This window comes from Macrotis lagotis, chromosome 1 (assembly GCF_037893015.1).
Source record: "Macrotis lagotis isolate mMagLag1 chromosome 1, bilby.v1.9.chrom.fasta, whole genome shotgun sequence".
Taxonomy (NCBI): Eukaryota; Metazoa; Chordata; class Mammalia; order Peramelemorphia; family Peramelidae; genus Macrotis; species Macrotis lagotis.
The window spans coordinates 28,907,401-28,916,864 of record NC_133658.1 but is presented as its reverse complement, the minus strand read 5'-3'; positions in this window follow the sequence as shown (position 1 = coordinate 28,916,864).

The following is a 9,464-nucleotide window of genomic DNA, read 5'->3' as shown; positions in this document are numbered from 1 at the left end:
TATGAAGAATAACAAATGACATTATAGTAAAGGGAAAAGAGTGAGGGTGTGGGAGTTACTTGAATCTTAGTTTCATTGAATTTGACTCAAATAGGGAAAAATATAGACCCTCAGCTGGATTTAGAAGTTTATTTTACCCTAGTGCCCATAAGGATGGGAAAGGTTGTGAAGGGAAGAAGGACTGATAGAAGGAAGGAAAAGAAGGAGGGGAAAAGTCAAAGGGGAAAGAGGAAGGAAAGGGTAGGGGGCTAGCAGAATGGGGGGAAGATTAAGGGAGGCAGCATTCAGAAGTAGATAAGGTGAAGAAGAATAGGGTGAAAGGAAAAAGAAAGGTTTGAAAGTGCAGACATCATTGAGGGTTATAAAGCCTTAGTACTTACAACTGAATGTGAATGGGAAGAAGTCTCCCTTAGAAGGTAAGGGAAAAGCAGAGGGGATTAAAAACCAAAATCTTCCAATCTGTTGTTTACAAGAAGCACATCTGAAGCAGAGATACACATGCAATGAAGATAACAGGCTACAGCAGAATATATTATGTTTCAGCTGAAGTGAAAAAAGGAGTCATTAGTAATCCTTATGTCAGATGATGTAAAATCAAAAATAGATCTCATGAAAAGAAATAAGTAAGGAAATTATATCTTCCTAAAAGGTACCATAGAAAAAGAAATAATTGCCCTACTAAATATATATGGATCAAGTGGCATAGCATGCAACTTATTATAGAAGATACTAAATGAGTTGGAGGGAGACATGGTCAACAAATTCTTACTGGTTGGGGTATCAACCCCAAATCTAACAACAAAATTAAAAAAAGAAGGAAGTTAAGGAGGTAAAACATTTTAGAAAATTAGATATGATAGACCTCTAGAATAAAATTGGATAGGGTTAGCAAGATATTTATCATTTTTCTCTGTCATACATGGCACTTACAGAATGATTGACCATGCATTAAGACATAAAAATGTGCAAGCATATGCAGAAAGGAAGAAATATTAAATACATTCTCTTCAGATAATGATGTAATAAAAATCATGGTAATAAATGGGCAAGGGAAGATAGACTTAAGCTTAATTGAAAATGAAATAACCTAATTTTAAAGAATCAATGAACCAAGTAATAAATCAAAGAAATAATTAATAATTTCATTAAAGATAATGACAATAATGAGACAATATGCCAAAACATGTGGGAAACACAAAAGGCAGTTAGTAGGAGAAGGGTCTATTTCCCAAATTCTTACATGAATAAAATAAAGAAAGAGATCATTGAACTGGGCATTGAATTTAAAAAATTAGAAAAAATGCAAATTTTAAATTCCCCAAATAAATAACAAATTAGAAATTTTAAAAACCAAAGAAAATATTTGATTAAAATGAAAGCTTATAAGTAAAACTAAGAGTCAGTGTTATGAAAAATAAAACAAAATAGATAAACTTTTGGCTATTTTTAAAAGAAGAAAACCATATTATCAGTATTAAAAATGAAATAGCTGAATTCATCACCAATGAGGAGGAAATTAAAGTCATAATTTGTAGTTAGTTATTTTTCCCAACTGTTTGTCAATAAATTTGACAATGTGAGTGAAATGGTAAGGGAAAATCAAATAAAATACTTTAAATAACCCCATTTCAGAAACAGAAATCGAAAAGTCTTTAATGAACTACCAACGAAAAAATGTTCAGGATCACATGGATTCAAAAGTGAATTCTACTAAACATTCAAAGAAAAATTAATACTAATTCCTTACTATTTGAAAATATAGGTGAGGGAGGAATTCTGCAATTTCCTTCTATCACCCCAATACCATACTAATATCTAAAGCAGCAAGAATCAGAACAGAGAAAAATATATATAGGTTAATTTTCCTAATGAATATTGATACAAAAAGTATTAAATAAAATATTAACAAAGTGATTACAAAAAAAAGAAAAAAATGATTACAACAAATTATCACAAGAATAAAACACATTGGTCATGTAGGATTTATACCAAGAAGGCAGAAAAGGAAAACAATCAACATAATTGACCCTATCAATACCAAAGCTAATAAAAATAATTTCATTATGTCAATTTATACTAAAAATGCTTTTGAAAAATGCAACTTCCCTTCTCATTTAAAAAAAAACCCTAGAAAGAATAGGAAGAAATATAATTTTCTTTAAGACAAAAAGCAGCATCTACCCAAAACCAGAAGCAAGCATTATATTTAAAATGAATAGAAGCATGATGAAAAAGATCAGGGAGGAAGTGAAACAACACATTCTCATTATTATTATTCAAAATTGTACTATAATTGCTAGCCTTAGCAATAAGAGAAGTAGAAAACAATGAAAGAATTAGAAAAGATAATGAAACAAAAATCATACTCTGCAGTTGACAGGATGTTATACTGAGAAAATCCTTAAAAAATTAACTAAAAAAATTACTTGAAAAAATTACTCATTTTAGCAAAGTTGAAGATATAAAATAAGCACGCATAAATCAACAACCTTTCTATATATTAACAGCCAAACACAGCAATAAGAGATAGAAAGAGAAATTTCTTTTAAATATCTTTAGACAATATAAAATCCTTGGTATTCGAACTTCCAAGATAAACTCAGGACCTATATGAAAACAATTGTAAAACACTTTTCATACAATTAAAATTTAGATCTAAATAATTGGGCAATTACCCATAAATAGGTAGAGCCAACATCATAAAAATAACAATTCTACTTAAAATACTTATTCAGTGCCATACTAAACATCCAAAATATATTTTATTTAGTGGGATAAAAAAATAACAAAATGTATATAGAGCATTAAAAAGTTAAGAATATCAAGGGAATTAATGAAAAACACAAAACAACACCAAAAGAAGGTGACCCAACCATTCCAAATCTAAAATTCTATTATGAAAAAAACAGTCATCAAAACTTTTCAGTACGAGCTAAGAAATGGAGTGGAAAGAAATAGCAGTAAAGCAAAATAGTCATCTATTATTTGATACAACCAAAACATCTAGCTTCTAAGGAAAGAAATCCCTGTTTAGCAAAAACTGCGGTGAAAACTGGAAGAAAGCATAGCAAAAACTAAGCATAGACCATAATCTCACACAGTATTCCAAGTTAAGGTCAAAATGGGTGCAAAATTTAGATATAAAAGATGCTAAGCCAGTTAGGAGAACAAAGAATAGCTTATCAGTCAGATCTATGGAAAGGAGAGAGTTTATGATCAAAGAGGAGATAGAGAACAACATAAAATGCAAAACTGATCATTTTGATTGCATTAAATTTTTAAGTTTTTGCATAAATAAGACAAGATTAAAAATAATTCAGTAAATTGGGAAACAGCTTTTACAATTAGACTTTCCAATAAAGGACTTATTTATAAAAATCATAGTCAATATATAAGTCATGAGTCAAATATATAAGAATATAAATGATTCATGAATGGTCAAAGGATATGAAAAGGCAGTTCTCAGTTGAAGAAGTTAAAGTTATCTCTAATCCTATTAAAAACAATGCTCTGAATCATTAGTGATTAGAAAAATGCAAATTAAAACAACTCTGAGGTACTCCTAACACCTATCATTTTGGCTAATATGACAAAAAAGGAAAATGATCAATATTGGAAGGGATGTGAGAAAACTAGGACCCTAATGCATGGTTGGTAGAGTTGTGAATAGATACAATCTTTTTGGGGGAGCAATGTGGTACTATGCCTAAAGGGCAATAAAATGGGGCATACCCTTTTATCCCACAATACCGCTTCTAGGGAAATGGTAAAAATAAAATAAAAATAAACAAAAATAAGAGGATGCCCATCAATTTGGGAGTGGATGAACAAATTGTGCTATTTGAATGTGATGGAATACTATAGTTCATTAAGAAATCTTGAACAGGTATATTTCAGAAAATCCTGGAAGGACATACATGAACTGATTGAAGTGAGCAGAACCAGGAGAACATTGTACACATTAGCAGCAACATTGTATGATGATCGACTCTGGATTTGTTTATCTCAGCAATACAGTAATAAAAGGCAATTCTAAAAGTCTGGTGATAAAGAATACCATCAACATACAATGAAAGAACTATGGAGTCTGCAGGTAGAGCATAGCTTACCATTTTCAGTTTTTAAATTTCATTTTTTTTATTTCTCTTATGTTTTGTTTCTGGTTTTTCATGTGCAAATATGTTTAACATAGTTATACATATATAACCTATATTAGAGTCATCTCAGTTAGTGGGAAGGGGAAGGAAAAATTGTGAAACTCAAAACCTTAGAAAAATGACTTGAAATCTATCAACATGTATTGGAAAAATAACTTAAATAATAAAAATGAAATGAAATAAAATAAAATAAAATACAGCATCCAAGAGAAGCATAAAAAGGTAAAAATGGAAGTGAAACTATAAAGAATTTAATAGGTTCATTTTTTATTTTCTATATGGGAAGATCATAATATAACTTCTAACAACTTTAACATTATTAGGGGATTGCAAGGATTCTACATAGAAAGAGTGAGCTGATTATATTGGAATGATGGCGAAACAGGTGAGATAGGGAAGAATGAATGATTTCCTGGAAGAAGAAACAAGGGACAATATGAAGGGAAGAAATATCTCACATTAAAAATGTGTGCAGTGAAACACTTTTACACAAAGGGAAATATGGGGATGTTGGGGAAGAGGCTCAATGTTCGAACCTCATCTATTTACAATTATTCAAAGAGGAAAAAATAAACACAAACTCATTTGGTGATAACATATTTCTTATTTCAAAGAGAAATAGAAGGGGAGGGTGACAAGAGAATGGGGGAGAAGTAAAAGGCATAAAAAATAAATGATGGTCAGAATCAAAACACAATCTACAGCAAAATCAGATAAACAAATGATAATAGTATGGAGAAAAAAGTCAATGTTAGTAACCACAGCTATAAATGTGATTGAGATGTACTCATCCTTGGAAACAAAGCAAAAAGTAAAATGCAGTAGAAACCAGAATTCAAAACTATTGTGTTCACAAGGAACATTTTAAATAGACTGACACATACAGAGTGAAAAAAGGGACTGGAGCAGAGTTCATCTTGCATTAGTTGAACCAACAAGAATAAATATAACAATCATGATCTTGGACTAAATAAAAGCAAAAAAAATTGCCCTTATTTGTAAGAAAGGTAGAAAAACTACAATGTGCTAATAAGGAGCCATAGATAATTATGGAACATCGATACTAATAATATATGCACTAAGTGGTAGAGCATTTAAATTCTTAGAGGAAATTTTTACTGAATTGCAGGAGGAAAAAGACAGTATAACTATATTAGTGTAGGACCCCGATTTCCCCCTTTCATAACTAGATAGATAAAATTAGAAAGAAGTTAGAGATGAAAATTGAAATATGATAGATCTCAAGAGAATAATGGAATGCAAAGTGATGGCAGTAAATTTTTTTCCCAGAGATTCATGAGCAGTAACTTCCTGGCATTAAAATCAAAAGTCCAGTCTCTAATACCTATATTTGTAAAATAATAAATAAGGCATCAGCAGGGAGCCAAAGGATACAGATCTAGAGAAATATACATTTTTAAAAAATGTAGTTCAGGAAATGGAACTTATTTTAGGGAACGGAGAAGTTTTATCCATTTTAGGATGAATAGAGGGAAATACTATAATGAATGACTGCTATGTTATTGTCAAATAGAATTTTAAATGTAAAACTAAATAGTTTAGAATTTATATAGATCAACAGGGAGTCAACTATGTGATGTGAGCAGAGGATTAGAATATAGTCTTTTTTTTTTTTTTTTTTTTTTTTGCAAGGCAAATGGGGTTAAGTGGCTTGCCCAAGGCCACACAGCTAGGTCATTATTAAGTGTCTGAGACCGGATTTGAACCCAGGTCCTCCTGACTCCAAGGCTGGTGCTTTATCCGCTACGCCACCTAGCCGCCCCAGAATATATTCTTAATGATGTGTTCAGATGTGTCTCAGAGAGAAAGAATACAATGACAAGAAAAACAATAATTATTCTGTGAAGGGTGACTTTGAACATGATGAATTTAAAATATAGGTATAAACCAATCAGCAATCTCCTATTAAGCATTTAGCTCTGAGCACTTCAGAGAAATTAAGGAGTCCAAATCTGCCTTCATACATTTTCTGCCTATTTGGCCTGTATCCATAGTCAGAAATCTAGTACAATAAGTGCAATATCTATTTATCTGGAGATTTCAATTACTCCAATATTGAAAATGACAATAGTAACATCATCAATTATTCTTTTCTCCAAAAAACAAAAAAAAAATTATTGATCATCTGCTGTTTATGAGAGAGATAGAAATGCATTCAGATAGATAGAAAGAGAAAAAACAGAGAGGGGGGAAGAAATGAGGAAGATAGTGAAGAAGATGAATATAGAAATGATGGACTGAGAATCAGAACTTTTAGAACAGGGGTAGCTAGGTGGTACAGTCAAATAGAGCACTGCTCCTAGAGTCAGGAGGACCTGAGTTCAAATCCAGCCTGAAACACTTAATACTTACTCAACTGTGTGATCTTATCAAGTCACTTAATCCCATTGTTTTGCAAAAAAAAAAAAAAAAGAATGACTTTTTAGAACAGGAAAACACATAGGATATGATCTAACAGCTAAACTTCATTTTATAAGGGAACTGTGCTGCAAAGAATTTAAATGACTTTTCCAATAACACATGCCATCACTAATGGAGTCTGATTTAATTCAGGTCTCCTGACATCCAGACCAATTCTTTTCTGTGTATCATTCTGGCTACTGTATCACATCTAAATGATTAATTCTCACCAGTCTGGGGATCAGAGATGTTTAATAATTTTTTCAAGATCCTAACAATCTCACTCTCCTACCAACCAACTCTACTGTAACCAACATTATGGAACAGGATATTAATTTTAGTGTTGTCATTTGCTAATGAGGGAGATGATAGGAAGTATGGATCATTCAATTTGAATTATGAAGACCTTGGTTTCCCGACTTGGTCAATCAACTGGTAAATCAACTTGAATGGCTAAGGAAAAAAAAAGGAGGAAGCTCTCCTGAATTCATCTCCAACTCTAAAATGGGACTTCAAAGTCAAATCTGGTGTGGCAGAGATAAGGAAAGGTGCAGGAAAACAATATTGTTACCATTCAAGATAACTTGGAACAATTCTCTCTGAATTGTTCTCTCTCTCTGTCTCTGTCTCTCTGTCTCTCTGTCTCTCTGTCTCTCTCTCTCTCTCTCTCTGTCTCTCTCTCTGCCTCTGTCTGTCTGTCTGTCTGTCTGTCTGTCTCTCTCTCTCTGTCTCTCTCTCTCCCTCTCTCTCTCTCTCTCTCTCTCTCTCTCTCTCTCTCTCTGTGTGTCTCATTCAGATAAAAATACAGCTCAGTCTAGAAGGTCCCTGGAAAGCAGCACCGATTCTGACTCAACAAGCCAGTGGAACACCAATTCATACAAAAATATTTTAACAACTATTTTTGTATTGGAAAAGCATTGGCAATTGAGTGAAAGTCCATCAGTTGGTGAATAATTAAAATGTAAAATAATTAAAAATAAATAATAAGTTGTGGTATTTGAATTCTTTGACTATATGAAAATGTGAACAGGATAGCTTTATACAAGCCTGCAAAGACAAACATGATGCAAAATAGACTGAAAAGAGTCAAGGAAATAGCATACACAACAATGTATGATGATTGACAATGAATGATTTTTTAGTTCATTGAAATAAAATGATCCAAGACAATTCCAAAGGACTCATGATGAAAAGAAGCTAACCGCCTACAATGAAAGGATTGATGGTATCTGAATGCAGATAAAAGAACATTGGATAATTTTCTTCATTTTTTTCATGTTTTTCCTTTCGATCTGTATTTCTTTCACAGCATATCTAATATGAAAATATGATTTACATAGTTGCACATAAATAATCTGTATTAAATAATGTATTATCCTAGGAAGGAAAAAGTTAAGGAGGGAAGAGAGGGAGAAAATTCAAAATTGAACTTAAAAATTAATGTTAACATTCTTTACTTGAAATTAGAAGGATAAAAAATATTAAAAATATATAAATCCAATTGAATAATGCCTTGAGCTCCAGCTACTTTGTCTGTAAAATTAAGATATTGTGCTAAAAGCCTTTAAATTTTCTTTTCAATAATAAAATAAAGTAGAATCTCTGATCATATAAAGGAAATCCTTGAATGGAGACACACAAGTACCTCTACAATGATCAAAGATATGTTGCCCATCAATTCATAAATATTAGAAATTCAGAAAGCCATTTCAAGATAATTCAGTCAGAAATACAGGATACCTGCCAACTTGTCTCTGTAAAACTGAAAGGTCAAGTCTATTTTACATCTTGAATTGACATTGTGCTAATAGAAAGCAATAAAATCCAATAATTGAACATCTCAAGTCAGGCTAGTAGAGTTAGTAAATTGCATATCTTCTCAGTTTTTGAAGGCCTTGGGGAAGTTAAAAGTGTCCAGAAGGGGGTCACAAAGATGATTAATAAATAAATTACTGAAGAAGAAAAGAAAAATTCTGATTTTTATTTTTCCATCATACAAACACATATGTGTCTATAGAATATATGAGTACAGGGTATAGAGAATGTACATAGTTTTCTATGGATATATGCATAAATATGTGAAGAAGGATATTTATGTATGTATAATCAAATATATAGAGTACATATTTAGAAAGATAGCATAATTATATCGAGTATATAGCTATATATATATATATATATATTATATGCTTGATTTTCTCAAAAACATATAAACTCTCTATATATATATGTATATTCTATGAATAATAGAACATTGTATGAGCTGTCTCTGAATATGCCTGTGTTAACCTTATTCTAAACATATATCGTCCTGGAAAGGACAATGCCAAGGTAAGTGAACTTATCCACAGTTTTCAAAATTTCTCCATTTGTTGCACTTGATAGTTGCAAATATGAATGATGTGGTGCTATGTGATGGAGGACCTTTGCTTTCATGGTATTAATTGTTAGTGTAAAATTAGCACAAGAAGCAGAGAATCAATCCATATTTTGCTGCTTTGCTTCCCAGCTTCAGAGGTTGCATTGAGGGCACAATCGTTTGCAAAAATGAAAATCATGTGTCAACACTGCCTCCACTTTGGAAAGGGTTGAAGAATTTGCCAGCAGTGCAAAAGCTAATCTTGACGCCATGTTCATCCTCAGTGAAGGCATTTGATAACCTGGCTAACAACATCTTGCTAAAAAACTTGGGAGCAAGGACACAGCCTTGTTTCACTCCATTGGTGACTGGGGAACCATGAAAGCATCATCAGTCATCTAGAACCTGGCCACACATGCTGTGATGAAATTGATGTACAATACCAATGATCTTCTCCAAGAAATCAAATTTTTACATAATTTTCCATAAATGATCTGCAAACATTGCATATAGATATCTGCTCTGTT